Genomic DNA, 24,802 nt, shown 5'->3' on the forward strand with positions numbered 1-24,802 from the left:
TGCGTCTCCGCATATATCCCTATACTCAGAGCCGGCTCCGGTCAGTGACATGGGATGCCCAAATATGAGCATACCCATATATGGGCATCCATGCCACTGACCGGAGCCCGCTCTGTTGCGGATATGGAGAGAGACTGGGAGATTTACATCCCCTTATAATTCATATGGTGCATAGTACCGGCACGTATTGTTTTACCGGTACTGTGTACCTTCCTACTTCCACACTGGTACAGTATATGCTGCAGTGGGACTGAGAGGGATATATTGGTAACACATAGTCATTGTTGGGGGAATTCAATCCATTTTGAAAATAGTAATGAAATGTTTTTTACTTTTCTTTTTTTTCAGTAATGAAGAATGAAACATTTCTGTTAAAATTGAATTGGAGGTGAACTGGATTCATCATCAACTCTGCACCAGTGTGAATTGATGTTCTTTAATGTTCTGATAAGGTACATGCAACATCTCTTCCTCAACCCCTGCACCACTCTCTGCCTCTTGCCTCTCTCTCTCCACCTCCCTGCTAAGCGTATTAACCCATGCCCTCTAGATCGTATCCCCTCACACCTTACTGCATCTCTTAGTCCCCACTCTCACCCACATCTTCAATTCCTCCCTATTCTCTGGCTCTTTACCCTCTTACTTTAAGCCTGTAGTGGTCACCCTTTTCTCAGAAACAACCTACACCCTATGTGCCTTACTAACTACCGCCCTGTATCCCTCCTGCTGTTTGTCTCCTAATTGCTAGAATGTCAACATTCTTAAATCACATTCCCTCCTGGATCCTTTACAACCTGCCTTTCGTACAGCTCGTTCTACAGACTGTGCTTAAAGCAAATTCCCAAGGTCACTTTTCCCTACTAATCCTACTTGATCTATCTGCTGCGTTTGATGCTCTCAATCACTCTCCTCCTTCATATTCTAAACTCTCTCTTGGTATCCGTAACACAGTTCTATCCTGGTTTTCATCATAACTTTCCTGTCACACATTCTCCATCTCTGTTGCTAACATGTCTTCGTCTTCTATTGATCTGTCTGTGGGTATACATCAGGGCTCTGTTCTGAGATCTCTCTTTCTCTCTACATACTATCATTTGGTGACCTCATCAACTCTTTGTGACAATCCTATAAATAACAAATACAAATATCAGGTCATGGGAATAAGTGATTTGGACATAAAAGTAACATTTCGGAAGTGTGGACAACTAATACATCTTGTAGATTGCCTTTACAGTGTGATGTCATTGATTCAGTAGATTGTGTGCAGACCAGGACTGCAGTACAGTGTCACTCACATGGATGACTTGCGTGGTAGAAGCTCAAGAACAAGGATGTCAAACTCCAGTCCTCGAGGGCCGCAAACAGGCCAGGTTTTCAGGATATCCCTACTGAAAACCTGGCCTGTTTGGGACCCTCGAGGACTGGAGTTTGACATGCATGCTCTAGAAGGAGCACAGCTGTGGGTGGGAGGTGGATTTGCTTTGCATCAAATGGTTTGGAGCAAGGTTTATTGTATGTATTATCATAATAACAATGCAATGCTTAACTTTTATTTCAGGAGGGATGACTGCAGAACAGAAGTGAATATTGAAGCCATGTGTTCCTTTTCTTGCAAAAGAGAAAATTTGAAGGACAGTTGAAGAGAAGGAAAATTACTACACAGAGACAGATAAGCAATGTGTATATTTCTCATTTACCATTTAGTATTTGTCGTTTTATTGACTCCACACAATCCGGCTGCTACGGGTTTCACATTGAATATTTTCATCTCTACTCTACCCCTTCCTGTGATCTGAACCATGCAGGTTTTCGTTGATTCAATACATCATGAGTAGAGGGTGGCTACAGTATGAAGTAAAGACCCAAGGACCACATCTACTACCATTCATAACAAGAACATGTGCAGTAGCGCACAGCTGCAGTTCTATGTGATTGTTATGAAAGGTTGAGGTGGTTCAATTCTATGAATCTGGAGTGGGATGGATCCTGTTTGCATCATATGGTTTCATCTAGGCCAGTAGATTATATAACTCTCAGTACAGGTTACACATGGCATCAGTATTAGTGATTTAAAGAGGAGGAAAGCTTCAATGTGGAGAACAAAGCCAAGTAATGTTGAAGTTACTCCTTTTACCATTTACTTGGTCAGTCTGTACTGTCTACTCTCCACACAGCTGCTAAGGATCTTCCATTTTAAATACTTTCACCTCCTATTCTGCACTGCTTTGCTGCCCATTATTCAGAGATGCGTTCCAGTCATGTTTAGCACTCTGAATCTCTCTGCAGTCATTGGTTCAGCACATCATGGGTAGAGCATGGCTACAGATACAGCAAGCTATTATTATTTTACCGGCTGATCACCCATAATATTGCATTAAAACATAGAATATCACTTAATTTCCAAAAGATTCAGTGATGCTGATAATGCAGAATCTCACAACATTTCCCATCATAATGCCATAATGCACAAGTGGGAGAAATAATCCTTGCTATATCTGTACATTGTGTGACGTATTACCTCAATGACCAATGAGAGCAAGTACATCTTCTGTATAGAGCGGCTGTGTTATGATGCAGTTATTGATCATCATTGACATAATCACAAGAATCTTATGCAAAGGGAAATTGTCCGCAGCGAAGTGAGATTTCAGCCCCCAAACGTCTGTAATATTAATGCAATGTCTTACTTTTGTTGCAGTGAACACTGAAGAGACGGATCTACTACAACACTGTACAGGATGAGCATACGCTACAAGCAGCAAAATGATCTTGCAGTTGACAGTATGTTGTTCTGGTAATGTGCACAATTATTATTTATGGGCTACACACCACAGTGCTGGACATATTCTGTTAACTTCAACTCTACTCCTAACATGGAGATGTCTTCCTGGTGTTACTGATTCAGTACATCATATGCACAGTGTGGTTATGATATGATGGATTGATTTAATGAACCCACCAACCAATGATGACATCTGCATCATCTTCTGTAAAGTGCAGCTACAGCATGATATTATCAGCATTTGGTGCGGTATAATCAGAGGTATCTATGTGCTTTTGTGCCTGTTTTAAGTCCTCCAGCTTAACGCCCCTACACCTCCCACTACACAGGCATACTTACTTATGCATACACTGACATCTGGCATACCTACACACACCCCAGGGCCACTTCCTTCCCCTGATGTCAGGGAGAGGATGGGCATGCAGAGTGCAGTAAGTCTCCACGTTACTCTGGCCAACAGTCTTGGCCTACCCCCAGCATCTGTCACCCACAACATCTGTTCCCTCCTTGTAAAGTGCTGAACTATCTCACCTGGGTCAGTGCTATAGCTGATCACAGTGCCCGATCAGGATGTCACTGTGACAGGCAGCAGTGCAGATTGACCGGTCAATCAATGCAGTGCCGCAACATATGCACTAAATGAGATTTCCGTGCCCCCAGTCAGGTTACTCCCTGGGCAGTGACCCTGCTCACACCCTCCCCTAGTTCCACCTCTGATCACAATTATCTCTCTTGGAGAGTGTAGCAAATTGGAGTTGGGGGAATCTCACCTCTGCCATGCATGGTCACAATCTGGGCACAGGACCCAAATAGTGGGCAATGTGGCACTTCTTACAGTAGAGAATAAGTAACTTTATTCTTTACTTGTGTATTAAGGACCTTATTTGCATTAAATTCAGTCCACATGGGACCAAGACTTTCTGGCTTACTGAACAAAGTGGAATTGTTTCGTAGAGGGTGGAGAATTGTATTTTATCTGAAATTACCCCCTCTGCACAAAATACAAACAATTCTACCCATACAAGTACCTTGTGGAAGTTGTTGCCCTCTATCTTCCTGTGGTCTCTCCCTGTTTCTCACCGTGCCTCCTCCCATTTCCTTGCACCTCTGCGTCTCCGCATATATCCCTATACTCAGAGCCGGCTCCGGTCAGTGACATGGGATGCCCAAATATGAGCATACCCATATATGGGCATCCATGCCACTGACCGGAGCCCGCTCTGTTGCGGATATGGAGAGAGACTGGGAGATTTACATCCCCTTATAATTCATATGGTGCATAGTACCGGCACGTATTGTTTTACCGGTACTGTGTACCTTCCTACTTTCACACTGGTACAGTATATGCTGCAGTGGGACTGAGAGGGATATATTGGTAACACATAGTCATTGTTGGGGGAATTCAATCCATTTTGAAAATAGTAATGAAATGTTTTTTACTTTTCTTTTTTTTCAGTAATGAAGAATGAAACATTTCTGTTAAAATTGAATTGGAGGTGAACTGGATTCATCATCAACTCTGCACCAGTGTGAATTGATGTTCTTTAATGTTCTGATAAGGTACATGCAACATCTCTTCCACAACCCCTGCACCACTCTCTGCCTCTTGCCTCTCTCTCTCCACCTCCCTGCTAAGCGTATTAACCCATCTAATGTAATCCACATTCCATGTCTCACTTTACTCTTCACTTCTCACGTGCCCTCTGGAATGACTGCTCTCTGACTAACAAGGTCTATTTGTACATGACCTCTTCTGCTCTCATCCACCACCTCTCATTCCCCTCACCCCTGTCCTACTCGATACCTCAGCTTAATTGAACTCTCTCCTCTGACATATACCCTTATCTCTAACCTCTCCTCACTTTCTGCTTAAACTAACTATCTTGTTAACTTTTACAATGCTATCATCTCCTCCTCCCTCCTCCTACTTCCTCCACCCTCCTCCATTATATATATACCCCTTCTAGGCTCTGACACACTCATCCCTCTAAGGCCATGATTATCATGGGCACATGCTTGGTCGTCCACAGTGCGTGCGAGCGATGCAGAGCCGCCTCGGACCTCAGTGCAGGGATTGCTGCATACCCCCAGCATCTGTCACCCACAAACAATACACACACTAATACTCCCCACAATACACACTATAATACCTCCTCAATACTAATCTCCCCAATAATATTATAGCTCCAAACACAATATACACAACACCCTTACACAAGATACACAATCTAGTACTCTCCTCTGCACCTCTACACACAATATAATACTCCCACACACACAATATACACACTACCCTCCTACCCCCATAAAATACAACCAATAATACACACACACTTTGTGGATGTTGGGACCAGCTCCCGGCATGCACCAGTGAAAGAGAGAGGCCCGCAGAAGCTCGGAAGAACTCCCTCCATCCGTGCCTTCCTCCGTTTCACATCTTCTCCCTGTCTCTCTCCCTCCCTTTCCTTGCATCTCCCTGCGTCTTTACGTATACCCAGTCAGTGACGGCTCTGGTCACGTGATGCCTTAATATGGGCTTATCCATATATGTTCATCCACGTCACTAATGTGATGCCCGCACTGTTGCGGAGCTGGTACTTACGACGGGCACTTATTGTTTTATCAGTACTGCGTACCTGACTCTACCGGCCTACTTTCAACACTAGTACAATATGTGCTTCACTACGAGTGAGTGGGGAATATTGGCATCACACAGTCACTGTTGAATATGCCATTCAATCCATTTTGAAAATAGTAATGCAATGTGGTTTTGTTTTGTTTGCTTTTTGCAGTAATGAAGAATGGAAAAGTTATATTAAAATTAAATTGGAGGGGGACTAGATTCAGCATTTCATCATGAACTCTGCACTTGTGAGAATTTAACTTCTTGAATACCCTGACAGGTACACGCAACATTAAGACTATAATCTGCTGTGCAAGCTTTCGTGCTATACCTCCCCCTCAGGTTTTGATTTATACATTTGCTCCCTCAATTCATGTCCTCTAATATTTGAAAGCTCTCTCCTAGCATTTTCTCTTTACCACAGAACGTCATCCCAATGTAACCTCTCTCTTGTTCTTTCTGCTTGCTGTTTCCTCACTCCTCTGTTAAACTTTTCTAATTTCTCTAACTTCCACACTCCTGCTTTTATCCACATGTTCTCCTCTTTCCTTCCCCTACCTTTGCATGTGTCTACACACTGCACCATTTGTACAGACCTCTATTGCAGCTATTTCTGCACTGCTCAATGAAAAGCACTCTTTAATATCCTATTCTCTGTGCCCCCTCTCTCTGCGCCCCCTCTTTTGGCGCCTCCTCTCTCTGCGCCCCCTCTCTCTGCGCCTATCTGTCTCATTCTCTCTACGTCCCTCTCTCTCTACATAGAGCTATCTCTGTCTCTCTCTACACCTATCTCTGTGTCTCCTTCTATGTTTGCTGATGTGTGGGATATCTCTTATAATCTTGAACCTGCTCATATACACATCGGGCCTCCCTGCCTCTGCCTCCCTGCTAAGAGTGTTAACCTATCTAATGTAATCCACATTCCTTTCCTTACTTTTCTCTTCCCTTCTCCTATGCCATCTGGAATGTCCGTTCTCTGACTAACAAGGCTCTAGTTGTACATGACCTCTTCTGCTCTCATCATTCACAATCAGTCATTCCCCTCACCCCATCTTACCTGTCCCACTGATTTGCCTCTGCTTAATTAAACTCTCCTCTGACATCTACTCTAACCTCTCTGCTCTCTCTCTCTTTCCGCTTAAACTAACAATCTTATTAACTCTTACAATGCTATCCTCCTATCTATATGCCCCCTCTAGGCTCTGACACACTTGTCCCTCTAGCCCACACCCTTGGCTAAATTCCCAAACATGTTCATCACACTTCCACTCGCTGTTCTTAATGCCTATGAAGGAAATCACACAATTGATATTTGATTTTTCTACAGTAAAAATGTCTCCAGTCCTGTATAAAGCTGCTCTCTGGGGCCAAACCACACTACTTTTTTTTCACATTCATCAACACTCAAATTTAATTTACGCTGTCTTTTTTTCCCTGTATTTGACTCCCTCCACTAACCTTCTCCTCACACTTGCCATCCTTCCTTCACTTCTCCTCAAGCATTTGACTACTTCAGAGGCAAGGTGGATGCCACCCACAAGGAGATTCCTTCTGTCCCTTCCCCCTTCTCTCCTTCTACCTAATTCTCCTTCTGCATTTGACTCCTTTTCTTCTCTTACAGAGCTGGAAGCTAATCATCTTCTCTTCTCCCTCTACCACATGCCCTCTAGATCGTATCCCCTCACACCTTACTGCATCTCTTAGTCCCCACTCTCACCCACATCTTCAATTCCTCCCTATTCTCTGGCTCTTTACCCTCTTACTTTAAGCCTGTAGTGGTCACCCTTTTCTCAGAAACAACCTACACCCTATGTGCCTTACTAACTACCGCCCTGTATCCCTCCTGCTGTTTGTCTCCTAATTGCTAGAATGTCAACATTCTTAAATCACATGCCCTCCTGGATCCTTTACAACCTGCCTTTCGTACAGCTCGTTCTACAGACTGTGCTTAAAGCAAATTCCCAAGGTCACTTTTCCCTACTAATCCTACTTGATCTATCTGCTGCGTTTGATGCTCTCAATCACTCTCCTCCTTCATATTCTAAACTCTCTCTTGGTATCCGTAACACAGTTCTATCCTGGTTTTCATCATAACTTTCCTGTCACACATTCTCCATCTCTGTTGCTAACATGTCTTCGTCTTCTATTGATCTGTTTGTGGGTATACATCAGGGCTCTGTTCTGAGATCTCTCTTTCTCTCTACATACTATCATTTGGTGACCTCATCAACTCTTTGTGACAATCCTATAAATAACAAATACAAATATCAGGTCATGGGAATAAGTGATTTGGACATAAAAGTAACATTTCGTAAGTGTGGACAACTAATACATCTTGTAGATTGCCTTTACAGTGTGATGTCATTGATTCAGTAGATTGTGTGCAGACCAGGACTGCAGTACAGTGTCACTCACATGGATGACTTGCGTGGTAGAAGCTCAAGAACAAGGATGTCAAACTCCAGTCCTCGAGGGCAGCAAACAGGCCAGGTTTTCAGGATATCCCTACTGAAAACCTGGCCTGTTTGGGACCCTCGAGGACTGGAGTTTGACATGCATGCTCTAGAAGGAGCACAGCTGTGGGTGGGAGGTGGATTTGCTTTGCATCAAATGGTTTGGAGCAAGGTTTATTGTATGTATTATCATAATAACAATGCAATGCTTAACTTTTATTTCAGGAGGGATGACTGCAGAACAGAAGTGAATATTGAAGCCATGTGTTCCTTTTCTTGCAAAAGAGAAAATTTGAAGGACAGTTGAAGAGAAGGAAAATTACTACACAGAGACAGATAAGCAATGTGTATATTTCTCATTTACCATTTAGTATTTGTCGTTTTATTGACTCCACACAATCCGGCTGCTACGGGTTTCACATTGAATATTTTCATCTCTACTCTACCCCTTCCTGTGATCTGAACCATGCAAGTTTTCGTTGATTCAATACATCATGAGTAGAGGGTGGCTACAGTATGAAGTAAAGACCCAAGGACCACATCTACTACCATTCATAACAAGAACATGTGCAGTAGCGCACAGCTGCAGTTCTATGTGATTGTTATGAAAGGTTGAGGTGGTTCAATTCTATGAATCTGGAGTGGGATGGATCCTGTTTGCATCATATGGTTTCATCTAGGCCAGTAGATTATATAACTCTCAGTACAGGTTACACATGGCATCAGTATTAGTGATTTAAAGAGGAGGAAAGCTTCAATGTGGAGAACAAAGCCAAGTAATGTTGAAGTTACTCCTTTTACCATTTACTTGGTCAGTCTGTACTGTCTACTCTCCACACAGCTGCTAAGGATCTTCCATTTTAAATACTTTCACCTCCTATTCTGCACTGCTTTGCTGCCCATTATTCAGAGATGCGTTCCAGTCATGTTTAGCACTCTGAATCTCTCTGCAGTCATTGGTTCAGCACATCATGGGTAGAGCATGGCTACAGATACAGCAAGCTATTATTATTTTACCGGCTGATCACCCATAATATTGCATTAAAACATAGAATATCACTTAATTTCCAAAAGATTCAGTGATGCTGATAATGCAGAATCTCACAACATTTCCCATCATAATGCCATAATGCACAAGTGGGAGAAATAATCCTTGCTATATCTGTACATTGTGTGACGTATTACCTCAATGACCAATGAGAGCAAGTACATCTTCTGTATAGAGCGGCTGTGTTATGATGCAGTTATTGATCATCATTGACATAATCACAAGAATCTTATGCAAAGGGAAATTGTCCGCAGCGAAGTGAGATTTCAGCCCCCAAACGTCTGTAATATTAATGCAATGTCTTACTTTTGTTGCAGTGAACACTGAAGAGACGGATCTACTACAACACTGTACAGGATGAGCATACGCTACAAGCAGCAAAATGATCTTGCAGTTGACAGTATGTTGTTCTGGTAATGTGCACAATTATTATTTATGGGCTACACACCACAGTGCTGGACATATTCTGTTAACTTCAACTCTACTCCTAACATGGAGATGTCTTCCTGGTGTTACTGATTCAGTACATCATATGCACAGTGTGGTTATGATATGATGGATTGATTTAATGAACCCACCAACCAATGATGACATCTGCATCATCTTCTGTAAAGTGCAGCTACAGCATGATATTATCAGCATTTGGTGCGGTATAATCAGAGGTATCTATGTGCTTTTGTGCCTGTTTTAAGTCCTCCAGCTTAACGCCCCTACACCTCCCACTACACAGGCATACTTACTTATGCATACACTGACATCTGGCATACCTACACACACCCCAGGGCCACTTCCTTCCCCTGATGTCAGGGAGAGGATGGGCATGCAGAGTGCAGTAAGTCTCCACGTTACTCTGGCCAACAGTCTTGGCCTACCTCCAGCATCTGTCACCCACAACATCTGTTCCCTCCTTGTAAAGTGCTGAACTATCTCACCTGGGTCAGTGCTATAGCTGATCACAGTGCCCGATCAGGATGTCACTGTGACAGGCAGCAGTGCAGATTGACCGGTCAATCAATGCAGTGCCGCAACATATGCACTAAATGAGATTTCCGTGCCCCCAGTCAGGTTACTCCCTGGGCAGTGACCCTGCTCACACCCTCCCCTAGTTCCACCTCTGATCACAATTATCTCTCTTGGAGAGTGTAGCAAATTGGAGTTGGGGGAATCTCACCTCTGCCATGCATGGTCACAATCTGGGCACAGGACCCAAATAGTGGGCAATGTGGCACTTCTTACAGTAGAGAATAAGTAACTTTATTCTTTACTTGTGTATTAAGGACCTTATTTGCATTAAATTCAGTCCACATGGGACCAAGACTTTCTGGCTTACTGAACAAAGTGGAATTGTTTCGTAGAGGGTGGAGAATTGTATTTTATCTGAAATTACCCCCTCTGCACAAAATACAAACAATTATACCCATACAAGTACCTTGTGGAAGTTGTTGCCCTCTATCTTCCTGTGGTCTCTCCCTGTTTCTCACCGTGCCTCCTCCCATTTCCTTGCACCTCTGCGTCTCCGCATATATCCCTATACTCAGAGCCGGCTCCGGTCAGTGACATGGGATGCCCAAATATGAGCATACCCATATATGGGCATCCATGCCACTGACCGGAGCCCGCTCTGTTGCGGATATGGAGAGAGACTGGGAGATTTACATCCCCTTATAATTCATATGGTGCATAGTACCGGCACGTATTGTTTTACCGGTACTGTGTACCTTCCTACTTTCACACTGGTACAGTATATGCTGCAGTGGGACTGAGAGGGATATATTGGTAACACATAGTCATTGTTGGGGGAATTCAATCCATTTTGAAAATAGTAATGAAATGTTTTTTACTTTTCTTTTTTTTCAGTAATGAAGAATGAAACATTTCTGTTAAAATTGAATTGGAGGTGAACTGGATTCATCATCAACTCTGCACCAGTGTGAATTGATGTTCTTTAATGTTCTGATAAGGTACATGCAACATCTCTTCCTCAACCCCTGCACCACTCTCTGCCTCTTGCCTCTCTCTCTCCACCTCCCTGCTAAGCGTATTAACCCATCTAATGTAATCCACATTCCATGTCTCACTTTACTCTTCACTTCTCACGTGCCCTCTGGAATGACTGCTCTCTGACTAACAAGGTCTATTTGTACATGACCTCTTCTGCTCTCATCATCCACCACCTCTCATTCCCCTCACCCCTGTCCTACTCGATACCTCAGCTTAATTGAACTCTCTCCTCTGACATCTACCCTTATCTCTAACCTCTCCTCACTTTCTGCTTAAACTAACTATCTTGTTAACTCTTACAATGCTATCATCTCCTCCTCCCTCCTCCTCCATCATCTATATGCCCCTTCTAGGCTCTGACACACTCATCCCTCTAAGGCCGTGATTATCATGGGCACACGCTTGGTCGTCCACAGTGCGTGCGAGCGATGCAGGGCCTCCCCGTCGCCTCGGACCTCAGTGCAGGGATTGCTGGAGCGACAGGCATGCGCTAACTTTGCCTTCTGTTGCGTGCTTACTATAGACGCAGCCTAACCCATGCATTGGTTAAATTCACAAGCACGCTCTCATCACACTTCATCACATCACACTGCTGCTCTTAACACCTATGGAGGAAATCTCACAGTCTGATTTTCTACACTAAACCTTTGTCCTGTTCTGTAAAACTCTGCTCCTTTTTTTAAGGTCAAACACTACTTTTTCCTCACTCATCAACACTCCAATTTCATTCACACTGTCTTCTATGTATTTGAGTCCCACCACTGACTTTCTCCTCCCACTTAACATCCATCCTTTATTTCTCCTCAAGCCTTTGCTCACTTGAGGCAAGGTGGATGCCATCCACAAGTAGATTCGTTCTCTCCCTTCCCCCTCTCTCTTTTTCTATCTAGATCTCATTGCACTCTTGACTCCTTTTCTCCTGTCACAAAGCTGGAACCTGATCTTCTCTTCTCCCTCTACCACATGCCCTCTCAATCCTATATTCTCACTCTCACCCACATCTTCAATTCCTCCATATCCTTTGGCTCTTTCAACTCTTCCTTTTAAGCATGCAGTGGTCACCCCTATTCTCAAAAATAACCTTGACCTTGTGTGAATTTCTAACTATCGCCCTGTATCCGTCCTACCATTTGCCTCCTAATTGCTAGAACGTCTTGTGATCTCCCGTTTGATCAACATTCTTAAATCACATGCTCCTCTGGGCCCTTCACAATCTGCCTTTCCCAATGTAACCAATTATGTACATAAAGAAAATTCCCAAGGTCCATTTTACTTACTAATCCTGCTTGATCTCTCTTCTGCTTTTGATACTGTCAATCACTCTTCTCATTCATATTCTAAACTCTTTCTTCGTATCCGCAGCAAACTTATATCCTGGTTTTCATCATACTTCTCCATCACACATTCTCCATCTCTGTTGCTAACGTGTCTTTGTCTCCTGTTGTTTTGTCTGTTGGTATACCTCAGGACTCTGTTCTGGGACCTCTCTCACTACATACTATCACTAGTTGACCTTATCAACTATTTTGGCCCTTGATATCATCTCTATGCAGATGATACACACACCTATCCACCCTACCGTCACTCCTGCAATTTAGTTCCTAGTTTCGGGTCGCCTCCTGGCTATATCCTCCATGGATGACACTCTTCTGCCTTAAACCTAATGTCTAAAACTGAGCTCCTCATATTTCCCCCTAAATCTGGCCTAATATCACCTTTCTCCATCGCAGTAAACAGTACTACCATCATCCTGTCATGAAAGCACATTGCCTAGGAGTAACATTTGACTCTTCCCTTTCCATCTTCATTCACGACACTGGCTAAAGTTTGTCGATTCTTTCTCTGTAATATTTCCAAGATTTGCCCTTTTCTCTGTCAATCTACTGCTAAAACGCCAATGCATGCCCTTATCGTATGGGTTAACATACTGCTAACAGGGCTCCCTGCTTCACAACTTTCTCATTTGCAATCTATCCAAAACTCTGCTGCTTGAATAATTTCCCTTTCTCCCACAACAGTATCTGCTCATCTCCTCCTCCTCCTTAAATCCCTCTCCTTGCTTCCCATCAAGTTTCAGATCACCTACAAAGTTCTCCTCCTTACCTTTTTGTTAAGGTTCTCTATTAGTGGTGTACCGAGTACCCGGCGTTACCCGACACATTTCCAGCTACCCGGACATTACTCGAAACCGGCCACTGAGAAGTGGACTTGGCCGGGTAATACCCGGCGTCGGGTAATGTCAGGGCAGCTGGAAATAATCTTTTATACTTACCTTTCCTAAGACATCTAGGATCAGCAGCAGCAGTCCTCTGATGTTGGCAGCATCAGAGGTGTCTTCACCTGGCGGGGGGAGCTGCAGGAATCACTTCCACAGCACCGAAGCAGGTAAGCTGTGTCTGTGAGCCTGCAGCTCCCCCGCCGGCTGAAGACACCACAGATGCTGCCACCGTCACAGGACTGCTGCTGATCCTAGATGTCACCGCCACCCGGAAGGTAAGTGCCAAACCGTGTACCCGACCGGGTAGAACCTTTCATTTTGGCCGGGTACCCGTTACCCATTTTTTTATAGTTGAGGACCCAGTCCAACACTATTCTCTATTCATCTGCTCCTTCCTACATATCATCTTTGGTCTCGTTATGCCCTTCCTCGTCTCCTAAGCTCTACTAATAGCTGTCTCCATTATACTTCTTACACCTCTACTGCGCACTCGCTCTCTTGCCTGAAACCCTTTCCCATCAATTTACCTGTGAAACTCACACACACTCAGTATATGCCAACATACCCTCTTCCACCCACATTTAAGATCAACCTTAAAATTCACAACTTAAATGAAGCATTTCAATAGCTTTTACTCGTTGCTACTGTCACTCATTCAGTCACTAACTATTGTTCCCAAGAAGTGCTTTATACTACAAGTACCCACCATTAAGGACAAGCATTGTCATCTACTGCACTTGTTCCCCCACCTGTTGTCTCTCTGTAAGTCTCCTTACATTTCTCTTAGATTGTAAACTACCCAGGACAGGGATTTACTTTCCTATTGTCTGTTTTTGTTTGTTGAACTTATTGTATAATAATTTCCTGTACTTTTTGGTCTCTCTTGTAAAGCGCTGAGTACACAATGGGTGGTATATAAATAGAGATATATGCAGAGTCTAGAGACAAGGCACACGTGTATAGGTAGCTACAGTTTATCCGGGACCGTATGCATCCTTGAAGTGCCTGTCCCAGTTATTTTCTATTGATTGCAATGTAGGAGTGTCTGTCCTGTCTTATTTTTTTTATTATTATTATTATTATTATTATTATATATACAAAGATATATACAAAGATTGTTTCCTGTCGTTAGCATGACATTGTGTGACACAGTGTGATGTCATTGATTCAGTAGATTGTGTGCAGACCGGGACTGCAGTACAGTTTCACTGACATGAATAACTTGTGTGGTAGAAGCTCTAGAAGGAGCACAGCTGTGGGAGGGAGGTGGATTTGCTTTGTATCACATGGTTTGGAGCAAGGTTCATTGTATGTATCGTCAATAATAATTATAATAATAATAATGCAATGCTTAACTTTTTTATTTCAAGAGGAAAGACTGCAGAACAGAAGTGAATATTGAATCCATGTGTTCATTTTCTTGCAAAATAGAAAATTGAAGGACAGTTGAAGAGGAGGAAAATGACTACACAGAGACAGATAAGCAATGTGTATATTTCTCATTTAGTATTTGTCGTTTTATTGACTCCAAAAAATCCGGCTGCTAAGGGTTTCGCATTGGACATATTCACCTCTACTCCACCCCTTCCTGTGATCTGTACCATGCAGATTTTTGTTGATTCAATACATCATGAATAGAGTGTGGCTACAGTATGAAGTACTGACCCAAGGACCACATCTACTACCATTCATAACAAGAACATGTGCAGTAGCGCACTGCTGCAGTTCTATGTTATTGCTATGAAAGGTTGAGGTGGTGCAATCATATGAATCTTGAGTGGGAGGGATCCTGTTTGCATCATTTAATTTGATCTAGGCCAGTAGAGTATATAACTCTCAGTACAGGTTACATATGGCATCAGTATTAGTGATTTAAAGAACAGAAAAACAGGAGTGGAGAACAAAACCAAGTAATGTTGAAGTTACTACTTTTTACTATTTACTTGGTCAGTCTGTACTGTCTACTCCCCACACAGCTGCTAAGGGTTTCCATTTGAGATACATTCACCTTCTACTCTGCACTACTGTGCTACCCTCTATTCAGAGATGAGTTCAAGTCATGTTTACCACTCTAAATCGCTCTGCAGTCATTGATTCAGCACATCATGGGTAGAGCATGGCTATAGATACAGCAAGCTTTATTTTACCCTAATATTGCATTAAAAAATAGAATATCACTCAGTTTCCTACAGATTTACTGATGCTGATAATGCAGAATCTCACCCTCCCATCATAATACACCAGAGGAAGAAATAATCCTTGCTATATATGTACATTGTGTGACATATTGCCTCCATGACCATTGATGGCAAATACATATTCTGTATAGAGCAGCTGTGTTATGATGTAGTTGTTATTGATCATCATTGAGATATAATCACAAGAATCTTATGCAAAGGGAAACTGTCATTAGCATAGTGGGATTTCAGCCCCCAAACTTCTGTAATATTAATGCAATGTCTTACTTTTATTGCAGTGAACACCGAAGAGACGGATCTACTACAACACTGCACAGGACAAGAGTATACACTACAAGCAGCAAAATGATCATGCAGTTGACAATATGTTGTTCTGGTAATGTGCACAATTATTATGTATGGGCTCCACACCACAGTGCTGGACATATTTTGTTAACTTCAACACTACCCCTACCATGGAGATGTCTTCCTGTGATTGGTGTTACTGATTCAGTACATCATATGCATAGTGTGGCTATTATATGATGGATTGATTTAATGAACCCACCAAACACTGATGACATCTGTATCATCTTCTGTAAAGTGCATCTACAGCAGGATATTATCAGCATTTGGGGTGATATAATCAGAGGCATCTATGTGCTTTTGTGCTGGGTAAAGTCCTCCAGCTGAACCGCCCCCCGCCCCCCACCCCCCTACACCTCCTGCCACACAGGCAAACTTACTTACACACACAGCACACTTACTTATGCACACTGACACTTGACATACCTACACACACACACCCCACAGCCACTGGCATGCATGCAGAGTCCTGGGCATGCAGGATGGGCATGCAGAGTACAGAATATCTCCACCTTGCTCTGGCCCGTACTCTTGGCCTACCCCCAGCATCTGTCACCCACAACCTCTGTTCCCTCCCTGTAAATTGCTGCACTAACACACCTTGGTCAGCGCTGCAACCGATCACAGCACCGGATCATGTCACTGTGATAGGAAGCAGTGCTAATTGACCGGTCAATCAATGCCACGTGGCAACATACGCACCAAAAGAGATTTCCATGCCCCCTGACAGGCTACTCCCTGGGCAGTGACCCTGCTCATCTTCCACCTCTGATCACAATATTCTCTCTTGGAGAGTGTAGCAAATTGGAGTTGGGGGAATTTCACCTCTGCAGTGCATGTAGAGTCCTGTATGCAGAGTACAGAAAGTCTCCACCTTAGTCTGGCCCGTACTCTTGGCCTACCCACAGCATCTGTCACCCACAAATAATACATACACTAATACTCCCCACAATACACACTTTAATACCTCCTCAATAATAATCTCCCCAATAATATTATAGTCTTAAACACAATATACACAATACCCCCTAACACAAGATACCCAATCTAACACTCTCCTCTGCACCTCAACATAATATACACACTATAATACCCTACACACAATATAATACTCCCACACACACACACAATATACACACTATCCTCCTACCGCCATAAAACACAACCAATAATACACACACACTTTGTGGATGTTGGGACCAGCTCCTTGCATGCACCAGTGAAAGAGAGAGGCCTGCCATCCGTGCCTCCCTCCGTTTCCCATCTTCTCCCTGTCTCTCTCCCTCCCTTTCTTTGCATCTCCCTGCATCTTTGCGTATACCCAGTCAGTGACGGCTCCGGTCACGTGATGCCTTAATATGGGCTTATCCATATATCTGTTGCAGAGATGGAGAGAGACCTGGAGATTTTACATTTCCTTATAATTCATATTGGTACTTAGTACGGGCACTTATTGTTTTATCAGTACTGGGTACCTGACCGTACTGGCCTACGAGTGAGAAGGCAATATTGGCATCACACAGTTACTGTTGAATATGTCATTCAATCCATTTTGAAAATAGTAATGCAATGTGGTTTTGTTTTGTTTGCTTTTTGCAGTAATGAAGAATGAAAAAGTTATATTAAAATTAAATTGGAGGGGAACTGGATTCAGCATTTCTTCATGAACTCTGCACTTGTGAGCATTGACCTTCTTGAGTGCCCTGACAGGTACACGCAACTTTAAGACTATAATCTTCATCAACTGCTGTGCAAGCTTTCGTGCTATACCTCCCCCTCCGGTTTTGATTTATACATTTGCTCTCTCAATTCATGTCCTCTAATATCTGGAGGCTCTCTCCTAGCATTTCTCTCTACCACAGCACGTCATCCCAATGTAACCTCTCTCTTGTTCTTTCTGTTTACTGTTTCCTCACTCCTCTGTAAAACTTTTCTAATTTCTCTAACTTCCACACTCCTGCTTTTATCCACATGTTCTATACACTTTCCTTCCCCTACCTTTGCATGTGTCTACACAAAGCACCATTTGTACAGACCTCTATTGCAGCTATTTCTGCACTGCTCAATGAAATGCACTCCTGCACATCCTATTCTCTTCCACCTTCCCTCATTCTCTACGCCCCCCTCTCAAAGCCCCCTCTCTCTATGTCTCCTCTCTCTACGCCTATCTGTCTCATTCTCTTGACGCCCTTCTCTCTCTACATATCCCTATCTCTGTCTCTCTCTACACCTATCTCTGTGTCTCCTTCTATGCTCGCTGATGTTGGGGGATATCTCTTATAATCTTGGACCGGCTCATATACACATCAGGCCTCCCTACTAAGAGTGTTAACCTATCTAATGTAATCCACATTCCTTTCCTTACTTTTCTCTTCCCTTCTCCTGTGCCCTCTGGAATGTCCACTCTTACTAACAAGGCTCTAGTTGTACATAACCTCTTCTGCTCTCATCAGTCACAATCAGTCATTCCCCTCACCGCATCTTACCTGTCCCACTGATTTGCCTCTGCTTAATTAAACTCTCCTCTGACATCTACTCTAACCTCTCTTCTCTCTTCTCTCTCTTTCTTTCTGCTTAAACTAACAATCTTATTAACTCTTACAATGCTATCCTCCTATCTATATGCCCCCTATAGGCTCTGACACACTCATCCCTCTAACCCACACCTTTGGCTAAATTCCCAAACACACTCATCACACTTCCACTCGCTGTTCTTAATACCTACGGAGGAAATCTCACACTTTGTTTGATTTTTCTACAGTAAAAATGTCTCCTGTCCTGTATAAAGCTGCTCTCTAGGGCTAAATACACTACTTTTTTCCACACTCATCAACACTCAAATTTAATTTACGCTGTTTTTTTTCTCTGTATTTGACTCCCTCCACTGACCTTCTCCTCCCACTTGCCATCCTTCCTTCACTTCTCCTCAAGCATTTGACTACTTCAGAGGCAAGGTGGATGCCACCCAAAAGGAGATTCCTTCTGTCCCTTCCCCCTTCTCTCCTTCTTCCCAAATCTCCTTCTGCACTTGACTCCTTTTCTTCTCTTACAGAGCTGGAAGCTAATCATCTTCTATTCTCCCTCTACCACATGCCCTCTAGATCGTATCCCCTCACACCTTACTGCATCTCTTAGTCCCCACTCTCACCCACATCTTCAATTTCTCCCTATTCTCTGGATTTTTGCCCTCTTACTTTAAGCCTGTAGCGGTCACCCTTTTGTCAGAAACAAACTACACCCTATGTGCCTTACTAACTACCGCTCTGTATCCCTCATGCTGTTTGCCTTCTAATTGCTAGTGTCAACATTCTTAAATCACATGCCCTCCTGGATCCTTTACAACCTGCCTTTCGTACAGCACGTTCTACAGACTGTGCTTAAAGCTAATTCCCAAGGTTTTTCCCTACTAATCCTACTTGATCTATCGGCTGCGTTTGATGCTCTCAATCACTCTCCTCCTTCATATTCTAAACTCTCTCTTGGTATCAGTAACTAAGTTCTATCCTGGTTTTCATCATAACTTTCCTGTCACACATTCTCCATCTCTGTTGCTAACATGTCTTCGTCTTCTATTGATCTGTCTGTGGGTATACATCAGGGCTCTGTTCTGAGATCTCTCTTTCTCTCTACATACTATCATTTGGTGACTTCATCAATGCTTTTGGCCTTAGATATAATCTCTATGCGGATGATACACACACAAATCTATCCACCCCTGTTCTCACTCCTGCAATCCAGTCCCTACTCTTGGGTTGTCTCCTGGCTATATGCTCATGGATGGCACTCCACTGCCTTAAACTTAATGTCTAACACTGGGCTCATATTATCCCCTTTCTCCATCACAGTAAACAGTACTACCATCTATCTTGTCATCAAACATGTTGCATAGGAGTAACATTTGGCTCTTCAATTCCATCTCCATTCACATGCACGGCTATGGGTAAAATGTGTTGCCTCTTTCTCTGTAATATTGCCAAGATCTTCCCTTTCCCCTCTCAACCTACTGCTAAAACTCCAATGTATACTGTTATCCTATAGGTTATTTTAACATACTACTAACAGGCCTCCATGCTTCACAACTTTCTCCTATGCAAAACTCTGCTGCTTGAATTATCTCACTTTCTCCCACAACAGTCTCTGCTCATCTCCTTAAATCCCTGTCCTGGCATCCCATCAAGTTTTTGTATCACCTACAAAGTTCTCCTCCTTACCTTTTTGTTAAGGCTCTCCATTAATCTGCTCCTTCTTGCATATCATCTTTGATCTCTCGTTATGCCCTTGCTTGTCTCTTGCACTATAACCATAACTGTCTCCTGTAAACTTCTTTCACCTCTACTGTTCTCTCACTTGCCTGAAACCATTTTCCATCACTGCACCGTACATGTGAAACTTCCTCACACTCAGTATATGCCAACATAACCTCTTCCACCCACATGTAAGACCAATCTTAAAATTCACGACTTAAATCAAGCATTTAAAAAACTTTGACTCGTGGCTACTGTCCCACACCCACAGTCACTGCTAACAACTATTGTTCCCAAGATGTGCTTTCTACTAATTGTACCCACCATTAAGGACAAGCATTGTCATCTACTGCACTTCTTCCCCCAACTGCTGCCTCTCTTTAAGTCTTCTAACATTTCTATTAGATTGTAAAGTTCCCAGGGCAAGGATTTACTTTCCTATAATCTGTTTTTATTTTTCGCACTTATTTTTTAATTATTTTTCCCCTCTCCCCTAATGATATACATATAGGTTTTCCTGTCATTTGCATGACAGAGTTATTATGGTTAACTATTGCATCATGTAGACTGCCTTTTCAGTGTGATGTAATTGATTCAGTACTTTGTGTGCAGACTGTGACTGCAGTACAGTGTCACGAACATTAATGACTTGTGTGGTAGAAGCTCTAGAAGGAACACAGCTATGGGAGGGAGGTGGATTTACTTTGGATCACATGGTTTGGCGCAAGGTTCATTGTATGTATGATCATAACCATGCAATGCTTAACTTTTATTTCAGGAGGGAAGAACAGTGAATATTGAAGCCATGTGTTTCTTTTCTGTCAGAAGAGAAATTTTGAAAGACAGTTGAAGAGGAGGAAAATGACTACACAGAGACAGATAAGCAATGTGTATATTTCTCATTTAGTATTTGTCGTTTTGTTGACTCCACACAATCCAGCTGCTAAGGGTTTCGCATTGGACATATTCCCCTCTACTCTACCCTTCCTGTGATCTGTACCATGCAGGTTTTTGTTGATTCAATACATCATGAGTAGAGTGTGGCTGCTGTATGAAGTATTGACCCAAGGACCACATCTACTACCATTCATAACAAGAACATGTGCAGTAGCGCACTGCTGTAGTTCTATGTGTTTTATTAAAGGTTGAAGTGGTGCAATCATATGAATCTGGAGTGGGATGAATCCTGTTTGCATCATATGGTTTCATCTAGACCAGTAGAGTATATCTCTCAGTACAGGTTACACATGGCATCAGTAGTAGTGATTTAAAGAACAGAAAAAACAAGAGAAACTTCAATGTTGATAACAAAGCCAAGTAATGTTGAAGATACTCCTTTAACTATTTATTTGATCAGTCTGTACTGTCTACTCCCCACACAGCTACTAAGTCTTCCATTTGAGATACATTCACCTCCTACTCTGCACTGCTGTTCTGTCCTCTATTCAGAGATGAGTTCCAGTCATGTTTACCACTCTGAATCACTCTGCAGTCATTGATTCAGCACATCATGGGTAGAGCATGGCTACAGATACAGTAAGCTTTATTTTACCGGCTGATCATCCATAATATTGCATTAAAACATAGAATATTACTCAGTTTCCAAAAGATTCAGTGATGCTAATAATGCAGAATCTTACAACACATCCCATCATAATGCACCAGAGGAAGAAATAATCCTTGCTACACTACCGACACGTTTTATTGAAGCACGGCTAGCACCGCAAGCCGGGGGATGCCCCGGCGTGCTAGCCGCACTCCCTCAGCGTGCCGCGCATCACCGATGCACGGTCACGCGTCATCGGGTGCCTGCGCCCCCTGCACGCGCGTCCAGGGCTCCCCGAGGGAGCACTGGTGTCCCGCGATGTGGGGGACAGCGGCAGGGGGTTCCGGGGGACCCGACGGACCCGGCAGCGGAAGGGAGAAAGCCCCGATCGGAGGGCGCTCCTCCGCTGCTTCGGCGTGCGCCCGGCACCCTCCGGCGCGCGCCAGGTTACTGCTGCGGCCAAGAACGGGCAAATGCTCGAATAAACTCGGCCGCAGCAGTATATCTGTACATTGTGTGACGTTTGGCCTCCATGACCATTGATAGCAAATACATATTTTGTATTGAGCGGCTGTGTTATGATGTAGTTGTTATTGATCATCATTGAGATATAATCACAAGAATCTTATGCAAAGGGAAAATGTCTGCAGCATAGTGGGATTTCAGCTCCCAAACTTCTGTAATATTAATGCAATGTCTTACTTTTATTGCAGTGAACACTGAAGAGACGGATCTACGACAACACTGCACAGGACAAGAGCAAACACTACAAGCAGCAAAATGATCTTGCAGTTGCAAGTATGTTCTGTAATGTGCACAATTATTATTTATGGGCTACACACCACAGTGCTGGACATATTCTGTTAACTTCTACCCCTACCATGGAGATGTCTTCCTGTGATTGATTCAGTACATCATATGCACAGTGTGGCTATGATATGATGGATGGATTTAATGAACCCACCACCCACTGACATCTGCATCATCTTCTGTAAAGTGCAGCAGGATATTATCAGCATTTGGGGTGGTATAATCTGGGGCATCTATGTGCTTTTGTGCCTGGATAAGTTCCTCCAGCTGAACCACCCCCCTATACCTGCCACACAGGCATACTTACAGAGCACACTTACTTATGCACACTGACACTTGGAATACACACACACACACACACACACAGACACTGTCATGCATGCAGTGTCCTGTATGCAGAGTACAGAAAGTCTCCACCTTACTCTGGCCCGTACTCATGGCCTATCCCCAGCATCTGTCATCCCCAGCATCTGTCATCCACAACCTCTGTTCCCTCCCTGTAAAGTGCTGCACTAACACACCTGGGTCAGCGCTGCAGCTGATCACAGTGCCGGATCATGATGTCAATGGGATAGGCAGCAGAGCTGATTGACAAGTCAATCAATGCAGCTCCGCAATATATGCACCAAAAGAGATTTCTGTACCCCCTGTCAGGCTACTCCCTGGGCAGCGACCCTTCTCACCCCTCTCATTCCACCTCTGATCACAATAATCTCTCTTGGAGTGTGTAGCAAATTGGAGTTGGGGGAATCTCACCTCTGTAGTGCATGGTCACAATCTGGGCACTGTACCCAAATATTGGGCAATGTGGCACGTCTTACAGTAGAGAATAGAATAAGTAACTATATTCTTTACTTGTGTATTAAGGAACTTATTTGCAATAAAAATTCAGTCCACCTGGGACCAAGACTTTCTGGTTTTCTGAACAAAGTGGAATTGTTTTCCTATAATTTTATATTCTCTGAAATGTAACATCACAATAAAGTACTCCTATTTTTTTCCTTTGTGCTTTTTTATGGACTATTCCTTTATGTATTTCACTTAATGGGACTAATTACCTTACGATTAGATTTCACTTGTATTTTCTTGGGTTACTCTTTGGAATTTCTCTCTGTGTTCATTTATACTATCTTATTTAGAGCAGTCTTTGCCATTGGACCCCATTTCTTGCCAGAGAGATCTGTAACACAGAGTATTGAAGAGAGTACAGAACAGTGGTGAAGTAGATTTTTATGCTTCTAGGCAGCCTCCCTTCTCACCATGTATTCTGCCCCCGACGGTCTCTTGCACTGCTCCCTCCTACACCCACTCTCCTCACTCTTCCCTCCCCTCCCCGCTATCACTCAATGACCCCCTCTCATTCAATCCTGCTCCCTTACTCCCCCCTCACTCATTCTTCCTTCTGCACACACAATCCTCCCGAATATCACTCCCAAACAACACACACACTAATTCTCCCCACAATACACACTATAATACCTCCTTGTGACGATAGCTTCCACAGGCTTATTAATATTACACAAAAATAATTGGGTTTGAACTGAACGAGGCTTAAGATATAATAAATTGTATTTATTCCTTAGAATATAGGTGAACACAACAGATAATACAGTAACGAACAAGAAGTACACTTACTTAAGGGTTGGGGAATGAGAAGTATGATGTAGCATTTCTTTCAGCAGTGAGGAAATCATTCAGGTGATATCAGGTAACCATATCAGCAAACGAAGACAAAGGATATATGGGTGGACAGCAGTTTATAAACCATTCTCCTTCTATTCTTAACCTTAAGCACAGGGGATTGGTTTACAATTACCTCCAGCCACTCACTAACGTGGGAAAGCATTCTGACCCATGCCCCCCTGCTAGTTGGCACATGCGCAGTAGAACTCTGGGGGTCTCATTTCTGAAGCCCCACATTTACGTCAGGAATGCCAGACAGTCTACCATTTGGAGTTCTGGCAGGTAAACCTTTGTTGAAAGGTGTTAACTGGAACACTTAAGACCTGCCCTGGTTTGGGCTTCGGATAAACAGTGAGGGTGATAAAACTCTTTGAACAGCACTTAAATCCTAGACATAGCGGCGTCCCCAGGGCCATCTGCTACCTTATGGCCCAAAAGAATCTCTTCTGGGTCTTTGTCCATACCTTAAGATACACTATTAAGCATAAAACATAAACGTATTAAAATATCCGGTTTCGTTAGGTTTAGCAGGTCCAAACTTCCCAGTTCGCATTGCCAGAACTGGGACACCATATGGTCCAAAAAGCGACTTGCTACGACCTAAGAAACCGAAGTTACACCAATGCACATTAAATCATTTTAATACAAAAATCTCCATTGAAAAAGAAATCTCAGCTTTTCACTAAATCCCCATTGAAAACAACGGGCAGCTCCGCCATATACTTTCAATGGTAAATCGCCGCCATTGAAGTCAATGGGGGTTTTCTGCCATTGAAGTTTATGGGAAAAGTCCCGAACTTCAAGGGGGTCCATACTCCGTCGGGTTGGTCCAAGCGGGTCAAGGATGGTTC

The 24,802-nt window shown here is 43.2% G+C and overlaps 3 long non-coding RNA genes across 3 annotated transcripts; all 3 read left to right on the forward strand.

Annotated features, from left to right (window-relative positions):
- The first annotated feature begins 357 nt into the window (after positions 1 to 357).
- Positions 358 to 2,788, forward strand: LOC142475744 (uncharacterized). The gene is made up of 3 exons (XR_012791108.1): positions 358 to 452; positions 1,559 to 1,678; positions 2,699 to 2,788. It is a non-coding gene; the product is annotated as an uncharacterized LOC142475744 (long non-coding RNA).
- Positions 2,789 to 4,246: 1,458 nt separating this feature from the next.
- LOC142475745 (uncharacterized) lies at positions 4,247 to 9,313 on the forward strand. The gene is made up of 4 exons (XR_012791109.1): positions 4,247 to 4,342; positions 5,575 to 5,685; positions 8,084 to 8,203; positions 9,224 to 9,313. It is a non-coding gene; the product is annotated as an uncharacterized LOC142475745 (long non-coding RNA).
- Positions 9,314 to 10,775: 1,462 nt separating this feature from the next.
- On the forward strand, positions 10,776 to 23,132 carry LOC142475746 (uncharacterized). The gene is made up of 6 exons (XR_012791110.1): positions 10,776 to 10,867; positions 14,496 to 14,615; positions 15,602 to 15,699; positions 17,268 to 17,378; positions 20,691 to 20,800; positions 22,172 to 23,132. It is a non-coding gene; the product is annotated as an uncharacterized LOC142475746 (long non-coding RNA).
- The last annotated feature ends 1,670 nt before the right edge of the window (positions 23,133 to 24,802 follow it).

This window comes from Ascaphus truei, unplaced genomic scaffold (genome assembly GCF_040206685.1).
Source record: "Ascaphus truei isolate aAscTru1 unplaced genomic scaffold, aAscTru1.hap1 HAP1_SCAFFOLD_1357, whole genome shotgun sequence".
Taxonomy (NCBI): Eukaryota; Metazoa; Chordata; class Amphibia; order Anura; family Ascaphidae; genus Ascaphus; species Ascaphus truei.